General features: G+C 43.9%; 1 protein-coding gene across 4 annotated transcripts in view; it reads left to right on the top strand.

The window, feature by feature from the left end:
* Positions 1-20692, top strand: part of C1_2H9orf43 (chromosome 1_2 C9orf43 homolog) — a 285830-nt gene that overhangs the window by 9569 nt on the left and 255569 nt on the right. For 2 of the 4 annotated variants that reach the window (XM_085609947.1, XM_085609945.1), the window contains exons 2-3: positions 14823-14887; positions 18819-18882. The gene's annotated coding sequence lies outside the window, so the exon portion shown is untranslated. The remainder of the gene's footprint in view (positions 1-14822; positions 14888-18818; positions 18883-20692) is intronic. The other 2 variants (XM_085609948.1, XM_085609950.1) reach the window with 1 other exon arrangement.

Raw genomic sequence — 20692 nt, 5'->3', positions numbered from 1 at the left:
TCAAGGGGTTAAGTGGTTAGAGTTAAACCAAGATTGTGTCCTGCTCAGTTTGGCGTTGAGATATCGAATGTCACTGGGCGATTTGATTTTGTAATAGAGTTAGGTGTCATCAGCACAACGTTGATATTTGATCCATGCCTTTTTCAGGATGACCATAAGGGGTTCCATGAAGAGATTGAAAAGGGAAGGGAAGAGAATTGAGCCCTGTGGCACCCCAAGTATGACACAAGTGGGTTTCGATAGAAATGAGTTGATTTTGATTTGTTGCGATCGGTGTTGTAGGTAATATGTGAACCATTTTAAGACAGTGTCGTTGATACCAAAGCAAATCCTCAGTGATTCCAGTAGGGCTGGGTGATTATTTGGTTTCAAAATCAGCAGATAAGTCGAGTAGGATAAGTAGGCATGCGTCTCCATTGTCTAAGGATCTGTGGATGTCATCTGAGATATTGAGCATGGCAGTTTCAGTGCTATAGCCTTTCCTGAACACAGTTGGAAGGTGTAAAAAAGGTTGAATTTTCCTATATGATCGTTAAGTTGTTGTAAGACACATTTTTCCATAGTTTTGGCTAGGAATGGGAGGTTGTAGATAGGTCTGAGGTTGTTGAGATCATTAGAGTCAGCCCTGGGGTTTTTGAGTACGGGTGTGATTTGTCCTAGTTGGAGAGAGACCGGTACACAGCCCGATGTGAGAGATGTGTTGATGATTAGAGTCCAGAATGGGGCAATAATGTGGTTGAGATTTTGTACCATCGTGGATGGGAGGGGATCCTTAGTGTGGGCCGATGGCTTTAATTTCGTGATTATAATGAAAAGTTACATTTCAGTCAAGGGTTTGAGGTTAGACCAGTTGGCATTGTTTTTGAGTTGGAAGTGATTAAGGTAGCAGTTAGTTTCTTTACAGTTCATTTGGTCAATAATGGGTTCTAGGGTGGACCTGCCGAGGGGAGAGGTGAGTCAGAGAGGATGGCAAGGACAGAGGTAAAAATAGAGACTTATAAGAAGGATTGCTTAATTTTAGCGACTTTGTCAGAGAAAAAGCTAGCAATCTCTTCTCATCGTTCATTAGTGGCGATTATATCATGAGGGGGTGAAGGCGTGGTTTGTCGTTTGACAATGTTAAAGAGTTCCCTGGGTCTATTCTTTGGCTGCGGAAGAAGGAGGCTTTTTCTCACAAAATGTGTTTCTTGTATGATAGCCCTGTAGTTCCAAGTAGTGATAGGTGCTTTGTCGAGGGGTTTTGTCTCCATGTCCTTTCTGCTTGACTGAGTTGTCGTCTTTCGCTGTTAAGATCTGAATCAAACGACGATTTTGATTTGATTGATCTCAGTTGTTTTAGTTTAGGTGGTGCCACTTGGTTGAGAACATTCAAAAGCGCTGTGTTATAGTGTGCAGTGAGATCATTATCGGTGTACGTGAGAGGGTGACAATGTAGTTGTTCATGTATCTTGGATTCCAGTTCAGGTCTTGGGACGTCTTTGAGATTTCTGGTCAACTGCTTAGGTTTCTTTATAACGTCTAGGAGGGGTCTGACTGGGGTATTGATATTGAAAAGTATTAGTTTCTTGCTTTTTCCCAAGTTTTTGAGTCCCTTCTTGCTTTTCCCATGTTTTCACTGCATTCTCTTTGACTTTTCTCCTGTTTTTGAGTACCACCCTCTAGCTTTTCCCTCATTTTCATTACTTTCTCTTTGTTCTCCCCCATTTTTTGAGTGTCACCTTCTTGCGTTTCCCTTGTTTTCACTGCTTTCTCCTTGCTTTACCCCCGGTTTTTGAGTGCCTTCTCCTTGCTTTCCTCTAATTTGTATTGCTTTCTCTTTGCCCTACCCCCGTTTTGTTAGTGCCTTCTCCAGGCGCAGCCGGCACAGATAAGAGTGGTGGGGAAGGCTGGGGCAGGACAGGACCGGGAGGGTGGGGTGTCGACGGACGACGGGATAGCTAAAGTTAAATAAACAATTAAATGAAACCACTTACCTTGCCCTCGCCGCATCGCCAACTTGGCGATGCGCTGAGCACAAGATAAATGGTTTTATAATTTTTTTATTTCATTTTATCTATCCCGTCATCTGTTGATCACCCCCCACCCCGCCCCACCACTTTTACCTGTGCCAGACGCGCCTGGCATTCTCCTGGCTTGTCCCTCATTTTCACTGCGTTCTCCTTGTTTTCCTTTGTTTTTTGAGTGCCTTCTCCCTGCTTTCCCCTTGTTAAAAAAAAAGAGAAAAAAGCAGTTAGCACCTCCAGGCCTGAGACCCTCAGGGGTGATTTGCCATGCTTTTTAAATCCTTGATTGATTGATTCACACACATGGAGTAGTATTGCCACCAGGTGGTATGGTGTCCTCTTGCCGTGCTGTGAATTGGCTCCAATGGTTGACTCCTGGTCACCAATGCAAGAGGGTGCACCCTTTGACAACCTGTGGATTGCCTCAGTTCATGAGCCCCCCATTCAAATGTACCTCGGTGGAAGGGTGTGTCAGCGATGGGACAGCCCGACGGGTCCTGGTACTTCCTGCTGTGACACACCCACTCCTTATTGGTGGTGCGGGGTCGGCCCATTTGCAAGGCCGGACTGGCTCTAGCGGGCATCGGGAGGCTGAAAGGGTGGGGGACGGTTTTGGAGCAGTGGGGGCTGGTTTTGTTACTAGGGACCGGTTTTGCAGCAGTGCTGCAATATCGACCCCCAGTAACAAAAGCAGCGATGCACATTTGTGCACCCCCCGGGGGCTTGCCTGGCATAATTGCCAGGGCTGCTTTGAGTTCTCAGTTGCCTTCCTGTGGTCTAGTCGGCAATAATATTAATACGGGAGTGACAACGTAGGCACACCAGGGGTTTTGCTGACCTTCGTGTGGGAAAGCCTCCTTGCCGCCATTATCCAGTGTCTGCAGGGCCTAACAGCTGGTGCATGCAGGGGTCGCAGGCTCTCATGCAGAAACCACACACATGGTTATCTTCTCTGGACTCTACCCCGAGCACAGGACATCTTTTTATTTATACTTACATAGTTGTTGCTATGGCCGGATGACTCATTACACCAACTGACAACCAACTATGTGTTGATAGAGATACCTCGCATCCATATTCTAAGGTTGCTAGTAGTAGCAATAGCAGCAGGAACGAAGGAACTAGCATGAATACAAAGATAACACCTCACAGAACACCACCAAGATCCTTCGCCTCCCAAGAATATTGATCAATATTTGGGAGTCAAGTTTGACACCGAGCTCCCTTTTCAACCCCAAATTCTGTCAGTCGCAGGATAATGTTTCCCTCCTCTGCTATTTGAGGATTTTTCTTTTTGCCAATGAAGGCACAGAAAATGGTGGTACATGGCTTGATTACTGCTAGGTTGGACTACACAAACATGCTTAATGTGAGACTCCTGAAGTATCTGACGGATCGATTTCAAATTGTTCAAAATGCAGCAGAAAGATTTTTCTTAAGGATACCATGATCGCAGTCAATTTCAAAACAGCTGATACAGTTACATAGTTTGCAAATAAAAAAAATTGTGTTTAAAGCACTAGCATTGGCCCATAAAGCATGTTATAGGACTGGCCTCAGATACTTCTGTGATAGGCTGATCCCCTCTCATCCTTCCAGAGCCTTGATATTTCTTGATGCCTATCTCCTGAAGTATCCTAGGATCAGGCTCTCTAAAAGGGATGGGATGTTACTGCTCTTATGTGGTGGCTAATGCATGTAATAATATTCCTTCTGCCCTACGTCACACTGCAGAAAAACTCACTTCCGGAAGCAGTTGAAAACATGTTTTTTCAACTTGTCCTAGTTTGATGTTGGCTGTTGTACTCGCTGCCTTCCTCTGAGCACCAAGACGCCCCTTAGAGCAGGTGTTGCGCTTTATAAATGATCTCATTCATTCATTCATTCATTCATTCATTCATTCATTCATTCACAGTGCTGCATAACACATTTAGTGTCATCCTCTATTGAGGGGGGCACTACTAGGCTCAAAATGTGCAGGTAGGAAGGATAAGGTTTTGAACTTTAGAGACCGGGGCATAGCTAGGTTCATCGCCCAAACCCTCCTGCAATCCTAACTCTCTTTCTCTCACCTCTTAAACCATGGTGGTTATAAGTCTAATATTGCCAAATTTTATGGATATTAGGTGCCACCCACATCTTTCGCCGAAAAAGATTCCGCTCATCTACACAAACGTCTGTACAACACTTTATGGCAACTGACAAGTCTAGAGCTATGCGTTTTTTCCAATCTGTACAACAACAAAGTAACAAGAGAGTACGAAGCTTCTGAAATAGAACTTATATGAGGCCTGTAACAAAGGGAAGTGTTCTATGGAAGTGTCCAGAGACCAGTCCTGACCATGTCAAGTGAGAGTAGATTGGTGTGGAGTGTTGGATTTGAGTTTCCCTGCATTTGTGTTTCGTAGCTGGGAGGGAGTCTTGCAACCTGCTCTCCAGACCTGTATGTGTTTATAGAAGTTTTAGGTTATTACTGTCAGAGGCGTCAGAGTGAGGTCTGGGTCTTAAGACCGTCTTCCTGGTTTCTGGGTTGTGTTCAATACCCGCCAGGAGTGGTTGTAATACCTGTCGGTATTTGAATTGCTTTTAAAACTTTATTGACTGCACTGATATTTTAACTTTTTTAACTGTCATTTTACTTACCTGATTCTGCACTGCTGAGCCATTTTGCACAGGGCACTGCAAGCTCCCCGTAGTCTTTTGCTGGCGCTGTACTGCTCCATCGTTGGACGGGGAGCATAGCGGCCATTGGAGGTGGGCAGGCTAGTTGTCTGCCGCTCCCACATAAGACGCACGCTGATGCGACCGCGCCGAAGGCGTGCCTAAGGCAAGCCCGTCTGCGCCCGTCCGCGCTCGGACCAGGCTCAGGGCCAGTCCCCCTGGCTCTTTTTAGGCCAGTTTCATTAAAGTATTCCAGTGACATCCTTAAGAGGCTGGATCCAGAAGGGGGAAAGGCGTGCTGTAGTGTTCTTACATTAGCATAAGCATTGGTTCTAGGTTGCTATGCCATTGGATTTAGAACTTGGAATGTGTGGAACTTCATGTGGGGTAGAATGTAAGCAACTGGAGATTGGCAGTTGCAGGAGTTGGTGATGGATGGGGTTTTATTACCTCTGTAACCCAATAAACCGTTTTTGGTTTAAACAACTTGAGAAGATCTACTTTTTACATTTGGCGACGCTTGGAACTTCCCACGCTTCAGAGATCAACCTCAACACATCAATCCAAAGAGATAAAAGCCTCAGATCTTACTTGAGCTGACGTTCTGTCTCCTGAGTTTCAAACGATGACTTCCTGAAGAGAGGCAGGTTCCTGGGGGTCTCTGGATCTGACGTGAGTCATTTTCAACCTTTTATAAGCCTCCCGGTGCGAGGAAATCCGCAAAAGTATCTTAAATAAACCCGAGTCCCACGCGCTCCCTCCTCGAGACGTGCCTCTGAAGAATCCTGCTCTCGCGCGCTTGTGCTGACTCTATCGCTCCCGCTGCAAACAGGGCGTCCGTAACGCAACTACGTTACGTAGAGGGGCCATCTTGGAATTGGAAAGTATTATCCGTAACCTAGGTTACACCCTGCGCTCAGACTTGGCATTCAGCGCGTTACGCTTTACGGAGTCGGTGATGCGCACACCTACATTCTTGAGTCACTCAACTGTGTGCTTATGATCAAGTTAAAGTATACATAAGCGTGTACAAGCTTTTCATAAAACAAATCCTCAGCGCATTACTTCGGTGATGCGCGCACCTTATTAAAAGTCACATGTTGCCTTGGCTCATTACTCAATCGGTGATGCGCACACCTCTATGAACATCGTTGACTGATTTTTCTGGTGCATTATCTCTCAATGTAAAGTGCCAACTAAGCCTCTTGTGGTGAAGTTCTCACATTTATGAAAGTTTTATTTTGTTTTGTTTATTTGTTCTTATTACATCCATGCAATACTAGAGGCACACATTAAACTTACATATCCACTAGTGTTTCTTCTTTCCTTACGCAACTTTTTGCAGGGTTTCTTCTCACTTATCTGACAATGCAGAACGTACCTGCTCCAACATTTTTTTTATCTGCACCTGGTGACCCTGCAATACCCTGGTTGAAGTGGAAGAAGGTTTTTAGTCACTATGCGCGTGTTTGTGGAACCTCACTCAGCGCAGAGAGAAAAACCTCCCTGTTGATGCATTGTTTGGGTACTGAGGGTCAGGAAGTCTTCGAGCATCTTCCTGATTTGTCAGCCGGTGATGCATCAGGACTCAATGAATTTGAAATCGCTATAAAAACACTTGATTTGCATTATTTACCAAAAGTGAGCATGGTTTTAGAAAGATACCACTTTGGAAGAAGGATGCAAAAATCTGAAGAGACGGTTGAACAATACATTACTGGACTACGTAAGTTAGCTTCTACATGCAGCTTTGGAGCTTCACTTGAAGAACGTCTCAGGGACCAAATGATGCTAGGATGCAGTGTTGATAAAGCTAAAGACAACTTATGGCAGAAGGATAATCCTTCTTTGCATGACGTCGTCACAATTGCCAAAACGTACGAACACTCAAAAGTGTGTCTTTAAGCGATTCAAAAGGATAAGGGCTCTTCTATTAGCAAAGGGCAAAGTGCTGTTTTGAAAGTGGATAGTACTAAAGACAAGAACTTGCATGAAACTTCAAAGCCTATGGCTAAATCAAATTTAAATTCATATAAGTCTGACAATCAATCTAATGTCTCAAAGTATTCTCAAGTTAAATGTTTTAGATGTGGCAATGTAGGTCATGTTGCGAATTTTAAAGACTGTCCTGGATGGAAGTCTATCTTTAAAACGTGTGGTCGCAAAGGTCATTTTACAAAGTGCTGTAGGTCTACTAGAGACCAAAAGAAAATTAGAGAGGTTTATTTATTTGAGGATGAGGGTGATCAAAATGAGATATGCCAAATTAAAGGGTCTGGCGGACCCATAGATTCTGTCTTAATTAATGATGCACGTGTAAAAATGTTGTTTGATTCAGGGGAAAAGGTGACGTTGATTCCAAAGAAATTTTTTGATCAATTCTTAAAAGGCAAGGTCTCCCTGATGAAACCTGATATAAGACCAAATGGGTACAGTGGAGAAATTATTGATCTTCTAGGATGGTTTTGGGGGACAATTGATTATAAAGGAAGAATTGTTCCTGCAAAAGTTTATGTTTCAATGAAGGGTGACTCACTTTTGAGTTGGTTCCATCAACGTGACCTGTATGTTCTTTTGGATCCTAATCAAAATCCTTCGGTGTGTTTAAAGGAAATGCCTACTGTCTGTCAGGTTACTGCGGGATGTAACAAATGGGTAAAAGAGTTTCCACAAATTTTTGACAAGAGATTAGGGTGTCTTAAAAATTAAATGCACCAAATAAAAATAAAAGCTGGCTCTGTACCTAAGGTGGCTAAAGTTCGCAATGTTCCACTAGTGGCAAAAGAGATTATGAAGGTCGAACTTGACAAATTAAAGAGCAATGGAATCATAGAAGAGGTAGAGGCCACTGAGTGGCTTTCTCCAATAGTTTTGGCTCGTAACGCGAATGGAGAGGCCAGGCTCTGTGTTGATTTGAGAGAACTCAATAAGGCTGTGGTGGTGAATCATTACCCTTTGCCAAATATTAATGAGATGCTGTGTTCACTTGGGAAGGCGAAGCATTTCTCTTCTCTCGATCTTTCTTCTGCTTACCATCAGGTCAGATTGCACCCCTCTTCTCAAGATGTAACTGCATTTGTCACGCCTTTTGGCACATTTAAATTTTTGAGAATGCCTTTTGGCTTAATTTCCGCTGCTTCTGTCTTCCAAAGAGTGATGGAACGTGTCTTGCAGGGTGTTGTGGGCATCAAAATATATCAGGATGATGTTGTTGTATTTGGGGTCAATTCTGAAGAGCATGATACTAGGATGAGAATGGTTTTAACAAAGTTACGTGAGGCAGGACTAACTTTAAGAGCGGACAAATGCAAATTTGATGTGGGTGAAGTCGAATATTTAGGTCACCTAATCTCTAGTAATGGAATTAAGCCCAAGGCATCTCTAGTTGATGCTATTTACAAGCTAAAGTCTCCTCAGAATAAAGATGAACTGGTAAAATTTCTAGGAATGGCGGAATTTTACCATAAATTTGTCCCAAATTTTGCACTAGTCACCAGACATTTACGTGAACTTTTAAAAAAGGGTTGTGAATTTATATGGTCTACTACTTGTGAAGAAGAGTTTAAAAACCTTAAGAACTGTTTAAATCACACACAAGACCTTAGCAGTTTTGATCCAAAAAAGGTTTCTTATTTAATGACTGATGCTAGCTCTAAAGGTTTAGGTGTAGTTCTATTTCAAAGGTCAGGGGGCGAAGACAAAGTGGTTTTTGCCTAACGCGAAGCTGGAAGATCTGGCAGGTTCAGGCAGCAAATGCCATCGGCCCCTAACCCACATTATGGTGCTTCCCAGTAAGTACTGTGCGAAGCAGACTGGCGGTACCAATAAGCATAGTGACGCTGCCCCTATCAAATGCCTACTCCTTAATGCCAGGTCACTGATTAAACACAGCATGGAATGCTCACTTTTTATCGAAGAACACAATATTAAGATGGCATTTATAACTGAGTCCTGGACGGACAACGCATCAGTACCTGACATTAGCAAAGCCTCGCCCCCTAACTTTCCCTGCCACATGCTGGACAGACCATTAAGGAGGGGTGGAGGGTTGGCAGTTATCTATCACAACAGCCTAGAACCAACATTCACTACTGTCTCCAACCCTACCTGTGAAGCATTGTCTTTAAGTGTTAGGTTCTCCCCCCAGCACACATTTAAAGCCATGCTTATTTACCGCCCCCCTGTTCCCAGAGGCACCTTCCTCGATTCTATTGGTACGCTTCTTCAGGAGGGGCTGTGCGGAATTCATTCACAATCATGGGGGACTTTAATTTCCATTTGGAGGATCTCGAATGGTGGGGATTTAGAACAGCGGGTACATGGCCCCACTCATATTGCTGGGCATTCTTTAGACAGAATCTTTTCCAACAACTCCAGCCTCTCTTTTATGGAGATACTGCCTCTCCCCTGTACCGACCACGCTGCCATTATATTTACCCTCTCACGAACTCCACACAATCAATCTGAAACTAAGCCCAAGGAGAAAATTGCCATACGGGCCTGGAAAAACATAAACAGCACTGACTTTAGGAACTTTTTGAAAGACACTACCCTAAGTCTCTCAGAAAGTGTTGAAATAGCCACGGCCTCTTACTCGAGATGGATTGAGGCCGCTTGTAATAAATTTGCCCCAGTCAAATTGTTTACCCCTAAGCGAGCCCTTCCCTCAACCCCCTGGTTCTCAGACGATCTGCAAACGCACAAAACGATCTGTAAGAGGCTGGAGCGGGTGTGGGTAAAAGAGTACAATGTCAAGAATAAAGAAGCTTATAAAGTAAGCCTCACTAATTATAAAAAACTACTCCTAGAGGCCAAAAAAGCATACTATGTGGAGCAAATGAATGACACTAAATCCTCTTTAAAAGAACTATTTAGGACCATAACTAACCTTATAATCCCTGTCGACAGCAGTCCAGCACTCTGTGAAGGATTAGCCTCCTTCTTTTAGAATAAGGTGGAAGCTATTTTCTCCTCCTTCACCAACCAGCAAGGAGGAAGGGGGGAGGTGGCAGTCAGGCCAAAATCCGAGGCCAATAACATGCCACCTATTTGAGAAGGTTTCACACCATTTGTGACCCGGACGGTAATCAACCTTCTGATGGTGACCCGGTCTGGGTCCCCACTAGACCCACTAGACCCAATCAGTGATTACAAGCTCCCCAGATGATATTGCCTCCACCCTTACGTCACTGTTTAATATAATTTTGAAGTCAGGCTGGTACCCAAAATCCTGGAAATCAGCCTCTATACTTCCACTGATACAAAAACCTAACCTGGACCCTAGTGATCCTAACAACTATAGACCCATCTCACGACTCCCTGTGCCGGCAAAACTGAAACTGATAGAGAAGGCTATTAATATAGCCTTATAGCCCGCCGTAGCGGGCTATACCGGCTGTTAAAGGCGTGCTGCAGCGTTAAAGGCCCGAGCCGAAGGCGAGGGACTTTAACAAAGCAGAGGGACTTTAAAAGCCGGTATAGCCCTGCTACGAAGGGCTATAAGGCTATTAGAACATTCTGCCACTAGAGAGCAGAATGTTCTAACAAAACAAAGCCTTCAGGGAGCGCGAGGGGATTGAAATCCCCTCAGGCTCTCTGAAGTCTTTGTTCAAAGACACATTGGAATGGAATGTTGGAGCTCCGGGCTTATACCAGCCATTATAAGCCCGGAGCACTCCATTGTTTTCAATGGAGCTCCCAACATTCCAATGTTCTAATGTGCAATTGAGCAAGTTCCTTCAAAGCAACAATGTGCTTGATCCGATGCAGTTTGGCTTCCGTGCAGGACACAGCATGGAGCTAGCTCTCATCAAAGCCACGGAGGAGGTACGAGAGGCGGTGGACCAGGGTGGCGTAGCGATTCTGATTATACTGGATTTCTCAGCGGCCTTCGACACAGTCCATCATGAAATTCTGATGGACCGTCCGTCGATGGCTGGGGTACAGGGTAGGGCATGGAAATTCCTGAAATCTTTCCTGACCGAGAGAACGCAAACTGTGGACTTGGGGAGGGATAGGTCGAAGCCTTTTTCAGTTCCTTGTGGGGTGCCACAAGGGCCCTCCCTTAGTCCCACACTTTTTAACATATATGTCAGCCCGCTGGCAGCCCTGATAAGATCATTCGGGCTGCAAGCTACATCCTACGCGGACGACACACAAATTGTGTTGTCCTTACAGCGAGGCAAAGAAGCTGAAACGGCCTCAAGATGCCATGATTGTATGAAATCAATAACTGGGTGGGTGTCCGCGAACTGCCTGAAACTTAATGCTGGCAAAACAGAGGTTATTATATTTGGGAATAATCCCAACCTCTGGACGCCAGACTGGCCTGTCGAAATGGGTAAGCCTCCTGGACCATCTGTGAAAGCCAAGAATCTGGGGGTGATTATGGACAATAAACTCACCTTTGGCAATAAGGTCAGTGGGGTGGTTTCAACGTGCTTTTTCCTCCTCAGAATCCTGAGGAAAATAAAATTCTTCCTACCAGAGGACAGCTTTAAGACTGCAGTCTCAGCCATTATTTTGTCACGGCTGGACTATTGCAACAGTCTGTACTTGAACCTTCAAAAGAAGCACTTGTACAGACTCCAGCTGGTGCAAAATGCGGCAGTCAGGCTGCTAACAGGCATGCCTAGGTTTGTCTCAGTTAGAAACGGACTGCGTCACCTGCACTGGTTTCCAGTTAAACAGCGTGCACAATTTAAATCGCTTTGCACGTTTTTTAAGTCCTTGATGGGCACTGGCCCAGAATATCTGAGAAGTCGCATTAAATGGTATGTCTCTGGAAGAATATTGTGCTCCTCGGTAGGAAAACAAGTGATCATCCCCGAGTGAAAAGAGCGAACTGGGACGGCAGCAGTTTCATAGTCGGTGCCGCAAAAGCTTGGAACAACCTACCAGTGCAGCTCAGGAATTCAACTGAGCTCCTTTCCTTCAGGAAGGGGTTAAAAACGTGACTGTTCTCTGAATAACCCGCCGTATCCATTGAAACTGGTTAGACCGTACTCAGCGCCAGGACACCCTTGGGTATAAGCGCGCTTTAGACGCTTTAACCCCTTCGCCGCGGCATGAATTTTGCCGCGGCGCTGGGGGGGTTTGGGGTGTTTGCGGCGCCGCCATGCTCGTGACGGAACCACTCCGTCATGAGCCACGGGCGCGCTGTGCTCATGATGGAGTGGTTCCGTCACGACTCCGCCCACTTGCATTGATCGCCCGCACAGGCGGGGAATCAGTGCCGCGTGGGCGGAGCGGCTGCCAACGGCCGCAGCATGACGGAACCACTCCGCCATGAGCACACGGCGACCGTGGCTCATGACGGAGTGGTTCCGTCATGAGCAGGGAAGGGGTTAATAACATAACATAACATTAAGACCCTCTGCCTTCACTGTGGTATCTGTTGTAATGTATATTCTCTTTTATAGTCTTGTCAGATTTCATACAGCACGGCTCATCCCTGTCAAAGAGGCGGCGTGCGTGAATGTGTAGGTAATCGTAGTGAGGTGTGTGTAGCGCCTCCGCTGGTGTAACTGTTATGCAGCAGAACCTGGTATCAGGTATGAGGATAAGCGGAACAAAATTGTTGAGTTCACTGGGTTAAATATGGTGACTTTGCATGTACTGAGAAAAGAGCAGGAGTAAAATAGTGTGGCTAGATGTACATAGACAGAATCTGATTTACATTAAGTGTTAGACATTGGATGGAATGCTTAGGTCATCTGTTGGAGCCGTGTGCCTCGTTATAGCCACTCCACAAATTGAATTGCTTATGATTATACTATCATCTTTTGAACAATGAGGTTTGGAGATAGATCGACCTCTGCATTGGAGGACTACACCGCTAAGCCCTGTGACTGTGATTGAAACACACATTTGTAACATTCAGGTTATATAGAGTGTCTGAAGCAGGAATATTAAGTCCTTAATCTACCCTGCTCGCACCAGGACTTGTGATGTGCAGGTTATGCATAGATCTCTTCGTCAAATTGTCAACATATTGTTGCATCTTACCAACTTACGTGCACATTTTTATGACGAGGAGGCGCTGCATCACAATAGCCAAAGAACATATATTCCAGGCTTAACTTGTGCTATGGGTATTTTGCCATATGTAGAGTTCCATATCAATCTGTGACACAGAAGCTTGCACTGCTGCCTGATGTGCTTATTGTGTGTGTTTGTGTATATGAGTGAAACGTGCACTTTTGCTGCCTTTGCTGTACGTGTCTGTGTGTGGATGAAGTCTACACTGTTCAGTACACTGTGCTGTACCATGTGTGTCTATTGCAGTGCTTCCCAAACTTTTCAGACCCCTGAGCCACTTTTTAGAACTACAAACTTTTCCAACCTACCTAGCTTAAATGGGCGAGGCTGGTGATTTTTTAATGTAACTAAATCATTGTGAGTCTGTGCACTATCATTTATAGACAGCACATTATTCATTCAAATGGCCTCTAAATTTACACAGATATACAGTTTTACTGATAAAACTATACTGTACACAATTGATAGTGCTTGGAAATTGGGGTTCCGTGAATAGTTATAATTTGTGAGTCAACAAGTAAAGCGTCTCGATTTGTTTTGATCCTATTAAAATCTTTGCTTCCATCACACTTCAAAATCTAAAAACATGTGCTTCATTTTTGGTTTTCTAACTGCTGATTGTGTACAGTTCATTTATAAGTATTTAAGTTTTGTTGTGTGTGACACAAAATGACATCCTAGAGCCTTCCTTTCACATTCTCTGCACCACAGCAAGATTGTCACATAATTCACTTTACTTTTCTTTCTCTGACTGCTAAGTGAGGTGCGTTTGTAAACACCAATCCCATGCTAAAAAACAAGCAACAGTGTTTTCAGAAGACATAGCCTGACATTTGACTGCTGTCTTTGAAGCACAGAAAATATGATAAGATAAATACAGAATTTAAAGGTATCTTAATTTGTTGCTTGGACTTTCACGATTCACCAAAAGTCGAGACGCAACCCACAGTTTGGGAAACACTGGTCAATTGCATTGCTACTGCTTTTGATGTACTTGCATGCATTTAAGAGAGCAAGCAAACACGGTAAGTTTATTTCCAGTAACAAACTACAAAACTATAAAACAGATAAAAACTTTAGATTAAATTATATAAATTAATACATAAGCAAGATTCAGTCAATCATCAGTATAGTAATATTTGTTCATTCATGCTACTAATGTGTAGCTTGAAACAGCAAAAATAACTTTAATAGATGTACCTTTTTATCAAAAGCTGAGTCAGCTTACTAATGTCTGCGTTCTCATCACAAGTGCAATGCACTTCACTCTCAACAACTCACATTGGAATAGAAAGTGTGTTTTCTCCTCTACCATCTTTGTGCCATGAAAACAAAACATGACCTGACTGAGACAAGGACTCCATCTTAGAGGTGCATTTGATGTACAGGACCTTGACAAGGGCTGGCTCGTCTTCATCAGGGACAGTCTCAAATTTGGGAATATTCTTTTGCCTTAGGAATGCGTAAGTCAAAGGCCCTTCAAAGGCCTTTGTGCTTAGTGCACTCTGTAACCAAGTCTTCAACATGGCTGTAATTTATGCTATCATTCCAGTGGAAATGTATTCCACAAAAATCCAGAACTATGAATAGCCTGAGTTGCCATTTTGCAGAATTGTCTATAGCAGCCCTGTGAATCCCTTTCTCAAGAGCTGGATGCAAGGGAACCCGGCTGGGTTCGAAGGTTCTGCATATGAAACTTGGACAATCGTCTTTGGAAAACACCCTACCATCCAATGGTGGAAACAAGGAGCTGAACTGTGCCCTCTAAGAAAACCAGCAGGAGGAAAAAGTGTGAAGTGGAAAAAAACTCCTGAATGCGGCACACAATGCAGGGAATGGAAGGCCAGGATAACCGGAACAGGAACATGCAGGAGCATTGCGACACACCGGAAGACAATTTCCAAAGGCTTATGTAGGGGAAAATTACCTGGAAGGAGTAAATGAATCAAATGAAGTAATTCCCCTGTCAACCTTTTCGTTCAGTGATAATATACTTTTAATATTATCAGTTGAGATCACAGACGGAAACACTGTAGTCTTTATGTATTATTCCGTTTATTTCAGTTCTTAAAGCGCATAAGTCAAGGGGACATATCTTCTTCTTGTCTTCTTTTCCAGGTTCAGGCCGACCTGAGGCCACCGTGGAGGAAGTATGCCCCTCATAGGAAGAAGATAAGGCAAATGTAAGTGCTCACATGTAATGTTTATCGATCAAAAGGAAACGGGTTTGTAAGGGAGGGCACTCCGTTATTCAAAACTCCTGTCCCACCACCATGTAAATCACAAAGACTGATAAAGTCCTTGACTCGCGACCGTGGTATCTATCACCCAGTTAAAGTACTTATTCTCACAAGTTTCAATAAACCAAAGAAAAGAAAGAAAAAGAAACAATGAGGATTCTGCAACTGTAAGGAAATGGCCTGATTGGTTTATGTTTTAAAAAAAATAAAATTATTCTCTAAAGGGGTCTATGAGTCCCTGTACAGTTGTGCCACATCTTCCCTTCAAACCAGAGTGGCTTCTGTCCTCCGTGTCTTGGCATCCTCCTGGTCAGAACGTCAGCCAACCAGGAATGTGGCGGGGCGCCTCGCTGTGATGGTGGCCTGGCTTTCTCACGGAGAACCTCAGCAAGCATAAAGGGACATATCATTAAGGCCAGGCGATAATTTTCCCTCAGTGCTCTTAGCGCGAGGATAATTATCGCCGGCCAACCCTGAATTTTATCGCGGAGATAGCGTGATATCACCAATGCTTATCTCCAAAGCGATAAAATTCAACGCGCAAGCTGGCAACTATGCGCTTATCACTGGAAATCCAGCGATAATCTCACAACGTTTGGCGATAGCTTGTTGATAGGGCAAGGCAGACTTAGCCATGATATCCACCTTCCATAGGGTATCATGGCTAAGTCAGTTGAAAAGCAGGTGTAAGGAAAGTAGCGATAACCATGGTTAGCGCTACTTTTCGTATCGCTATGCTTGTTAGCGATTCCCTTGATAATTGGAGAAATGTCGGTTAGTGACATTTCTCCAATTATTTCAGGAAGGAATGCCCACTTTGCATCTCATTAAAGATGCAAAGCTGGACGTTCAGAAAACAGGCGCTAAGGCAAGGATTCACGCGATAGCGTGACCTTGCTGATATAACGATAAAATTATCGCAGCTTTTCGTCCGGAAACGGCCCCAAAAGCGGCGATAATTTTTTATCACCGCCTTGTAGATATGCCCCGAAGTTCTTTAATGCGATGCAGGCTGTGCTCATCACAGCTTCTTGGGTCGCCCGGCACGTGTCTCTTCTCGTGGTTATAGATGGCTCTCCTGTCTTCTCTCAGTGTTCTTCAGCTGACGCTTGATGTTGCAGAGTTGAGGCGCATCCCACTCCTTTCTCTCGGGCCAAGGCTCCAGCCCTTACCCTCTCTAGTTCAGGCGTAATGGTCTTAAAGACGCAGGACACCCAGTTAGCCTGCGAGAGGAAAAGTGCATCGTGTGATGTAGGAGCAGAGGCGAAGGGCCAAGGTAATACTTCATCCAAGCCCTCTTCCCTGTCATACAACCCCTTCCTAGGATTTTCCCAATCAGGGATAAAGGGGAACCGGGAGAGATAATCGGCGTTGCCTTGCGCTTTTCCCTTCCTGTGTCACACTTCAAACTGGAAGGGTTGCAAAGCTAAAAACCATCTTGGGATTCTGTCGTTGTTTCCTTTATTTCAATAGAGCTATGTAAGGGGAGCATGATCAGTGTATAGTACAAATGACCTACCCTTTAGGTGGTAACAAAGTTTCACAATACTCCATTTAAGAGCAAGGCATTCTTTTTCAATGGTAGGGTACACATGTTCTCTGGGAAATAATTTCCTACTGATATACAGAAGAGGTCTTTCCTGTCCTTCCAGGTCCAGTTGAGACAATACTGCCCTAATACCCATCAGAAGCATCCGTCTGTAATATAAGGGTCTTGTTGAAATTGGGGGAGAGTAACACAGGAGTTGTGATGAGGGCAGTTTTCGATTTTTGGAAGTTTTCAAGAACTATGGGCGAGGAGTGTTAAAAAATAGAAGGGGAGACAAGCTTTCTTAATATATCTGTAAGGGGAGCAGCCAGTTCAGAGAAGCAAGGAATAAATCTTCGATAATGACCCAGAAGACCTAGAAATGCTCTCAGTTATCTTTTTGTAGTTGGGAAAGAGGTTTCAGTTGTGGTTTTTATCTGCCTTGTTTGGGGTTCAATAACACCCTCCCCAAGGAGGTAACCCAAGTATTTAACTTTATGTTGTGCGAATTTAGATTACTTAGCATTAATATGGAGGTTAGCTTATTGTAGCTTAGACATAATTGAATGTAGGGGTTTAAGGTGTTCTGGCCAGGTCTTACTATATACAACTATAATGTCCAAATAAGCAGATAAATACCTTTGATGTTTTAGGAGCAGAGCATTAATGGGTCTCTGTAACGTGGGGAGGACACCGTGTAAGCCAAATGGCAAAATGGTGAATTGATATAAACCATCAGATGTAGCAAAGTCTTTTCTTGATCTGCTGGATTTAAAGGGATCTGCCAATACCCTTTTGTTAAATCGATGGTACTTATGTCGTGAGCCTCTCCCAGTTTTTCAATCAACTCATCTACTCTTGGTAAAGAATACCCATCCAGTTCAGAGACCGTATTTACCGCTCTGAAGTCTATACAAAAGCGTAGACTGCTGTCAGGTTTCAGGCCAAGGACAATAGGACAGCACCAGTCACTCTTGGAACAAAAGACTCCCATCTCAAGCATTTGTGTAACTTCAGTCTGGAAGAAGAGTCTATGTGCTTCAGGAAAGCGATAGGGACGTTGCTTTATAAATGCTCCCTCCAGTGTTGGTAAGGAATGCATGTCCAGATTGGTTTTCCCAGGTAAGTCAGAAAAGATATCTGAAAAGGATGTTAATGCCCTGAGGAGTTCTTTTTTTTCTTCTTCAGAAAAAGTACTCTTTACATCAGTTTTACCGTTAGTACTTCCAGTCTTTTCTACAGGGACTATGTGAACATTTTGGGGGCGGGGGCGTCCCAACCATTTTTTAAAAAGGTTGATGTGATAGAGTTGCTCTTGCTTTGGAGACAGACGTATCTGGTAGGTCACTTTTCCTGTTCTCTTAGTAATTTCATAGGGACCTTGCTACTCCTTCATTGTTGTGGTGGAAGTAGGTGGAAGAACTAGAGCCTAATCTCCAACTGCAAGCACTCTCCATCGAATACCTCTGTCATAGAAAAACTTCTGTTTCTGTTTACTTTTTTCCAGGCTTTCATGAGCTAACACTCTCAGTTTCCCTATCTGGGATTTAACTTGCTGAGCATAATCTAGAAGGGAACTAGACTTATCTTTGGCATCTCTTTTCCATGACATAATCTAGAAGGGAACTAGACTTATCTTTGGCATCTCTTTTTCATGCCTCCTTCGTTATTTATACTAAGAGTGCATGTGGTCGTCTCCTAAAAAGAGAAGATACCTAAGCTACTCTGGACTTGGCTCTGTAACACAAAAACATCAAGAGGTAGTAATTGGTCCCAAGTTTTCACATCACAAGATAACATTTTCTTTAAAGTCAACTTAAGACTCCCAATATATCTCTCAATGAGACTGTCTTTCTGGGGATGGTACACAGAAGTGGTTAGATGTTTAATATCCAACTGCTTACACACTTGCTTCATTATTTTAGACACGAAATGTTTGCCTCCATCTATGAGGATTTCCAGAGGAAATCCCATACGCAAAATCACTTCTATAAGGTGGTGTGCAATGAGAGGAAATAACCCTTAAGGTGATGGCTTCTGGATACCGTGTAGCATAATCAACTATAATTAACACGTACTGGAAACCTTTTGTAGAGCGAGGTAAAGCCAGGCCCTATTAAGTCAATCCCTATCCTATCGAAGGGCTCAGCAATTATAGGTAATAGTTGTAAGGGTACTTTGGGAGGTTAGTACAGGTTTTTTCTTTGATATATGGTACACTCTTGGCAATACTGCTTGATTTGGGCAGACAAAAACACTGTAGTCTTTATGTATTATTCCGTTTAATTCAGTATCTTAAAGCACATAAGTCAAGAGTACATATCTTCTTCTCGTCTTCTTTTCCAGGCTCAGGAGACCAGAGGCCACCGTGGAGGGAGTATGCCCATCAGAGGAAGAAGATAAGGCAAAGGTAAGTGCTCACAGGTAATGATTATCGTTCTGAGGGAAATGGGTTTGTGAAGAAGTGCACCGGGTTATTCAAAAGTCCTGTCCCGCCACTATGTGAATCACAAAGACTGATAAAGTCCTTGACTCACGACCGTGGTATCTATCACCCAGTCATAGCACCTGTTCACAAAAGTTTCAATAAACCAAAGGAAAGAAAAAGAAACAATGAGGCTTCCGCAACAATAGCCCTTTTGATTTCGTTTAAAAAATAAATATATCTACTCTCTAGTGGGGTCTATGAGTCCCTGTACAGTTGTGCCACACCTGCCCTTTAAACCCAGAGTTCCTCTGTCCTCAGTGTCCTGGCATCCTCCTGGTCAGTCACCTCCCACCTCTTGTCTCTTCCCTGCAAGCAAGCACGTACCTCAGTCAGCCACGTTCCTCCAGGAACATGGCGGGGCGGCTCGTGTTGACGGTGGCCTACTGCCTTTCTCCTTTCTTCCTCAGCAAGCTTGACATTCTTCAGTGCGATACGGGCTGTGCTCATCTTGGCTACTTGAGTTTCCGGGGATGCCTCTCTTCTTGTTGTTGTAGACTGCTCTCCTGACTCCTCTCAGCGTTCTTTCACTGATGCTTGACGTTCTACGTTGCAGAGTTGAGGCGGATCCCACACCTTTCTCTCCGGCCAAAGTTCAAGCCTCGTCCCTTCTGGTTCAGGCGTAGTGGTCTTGAAGGTGCAGGACTCCCAGGCAGCCGGCAAAAGGAAAAGTGTTCCTTGTGATGTAGGAGCAGAGGGAAGGGCCAAATTAATGATTCCTCTATGCCTTCTTCCCCGTCACATCCCCACATCTTGTGTTGAGTAAACTCTATAGGAATCAATAGGAAGGCAACTATAGTGGATTAGGCTATTGAATAGGAAGTCTAGCATCATGGCGCCATCATTTCCTGTGAAGGCATCCCCTATAGTGGTATGGTGCTACCAGGAACACAAACTCCCTTCTTCTGAATAGTCACCTATTATGAGGACCCTGCACCAACACTGGCCACAGCATATAAGTTAAAGTGTGGGTATGTTTTATGGATGTGCCCGATCCTGCCAACGGGATGTGCTCAGAGGGTGTGCCTGAGTTCCTGATAAGGGCGCGTCCCAAGAGCGCACCAGACAGTATGCCCTCCTCCTGAAGCTATAGGTTTATTTTGATGTAAGCGAATAAATCTTTGTGCCAACCTTGGGGTGTGGACAGAAGTAGCTGGTTCTCAAGATTGATCTCTGATGGGATAACCCTTCCAACACACCATAAACTGCACCTTCTTACAAAAATGCGAGAATTGCAAATGTCAGAGACATTAAACTCCAGAACAGTTGACCTAACACTGGAGGAGGAGGAGGACGAGGTAGACCAACTCAAGAAAAACTATCAGGAATATAGGGTTTCAAATTTGAAACATTCCAGGAAGGAGAAAGTTTAATATTCTAGCATGAAGATCTTGAAAACAAATAAAAGGAGAAACTCCAGTGGCACTATGTATTCTGTTTGAGGCAGATCCTGCATAGGGCATTAAAGAAGCCCAGTTATCACATTTAGCTAACAAAAATATTGTAGAATGTTTTCCAGAGTTTGGTTATCATGTTCTGTGAGACCCCTAGTCTGGGGAAGGAGTCCTGATAAAGCTCTTGCAATTCCAAGGGTAGAGGAAACATCTTTCCAAAACTTGTAAAAGGAATTATAGCCCTCTAGCAGAAATTATTGTTGAGGGGAGTCTATGCAAACAAAAGATTTCAAAAATAAACTGCCGTGCCATATGTGTTGCTGTCTATACTTTCTTGAATG

This window comes from Triturus cristatus, chromosome 1_2 (genome assembly GCF_964204655.1).
Source record: "Triturus cristatus chromosome 1_2, aTriCri1.1, whole genome shotgun sequence".
NCBI classification, from domain to species: domain Eukaryota; kingdom Metazoa; phylum Chordata; class Amphibia; order Caudata; family Salamandridae; genus Triturus; species Triturus cristatus.
Note: the sequence above shows the minus strand (reverse complement) of the source record. Positions and strands in the feature narration are given on the sequence as shown.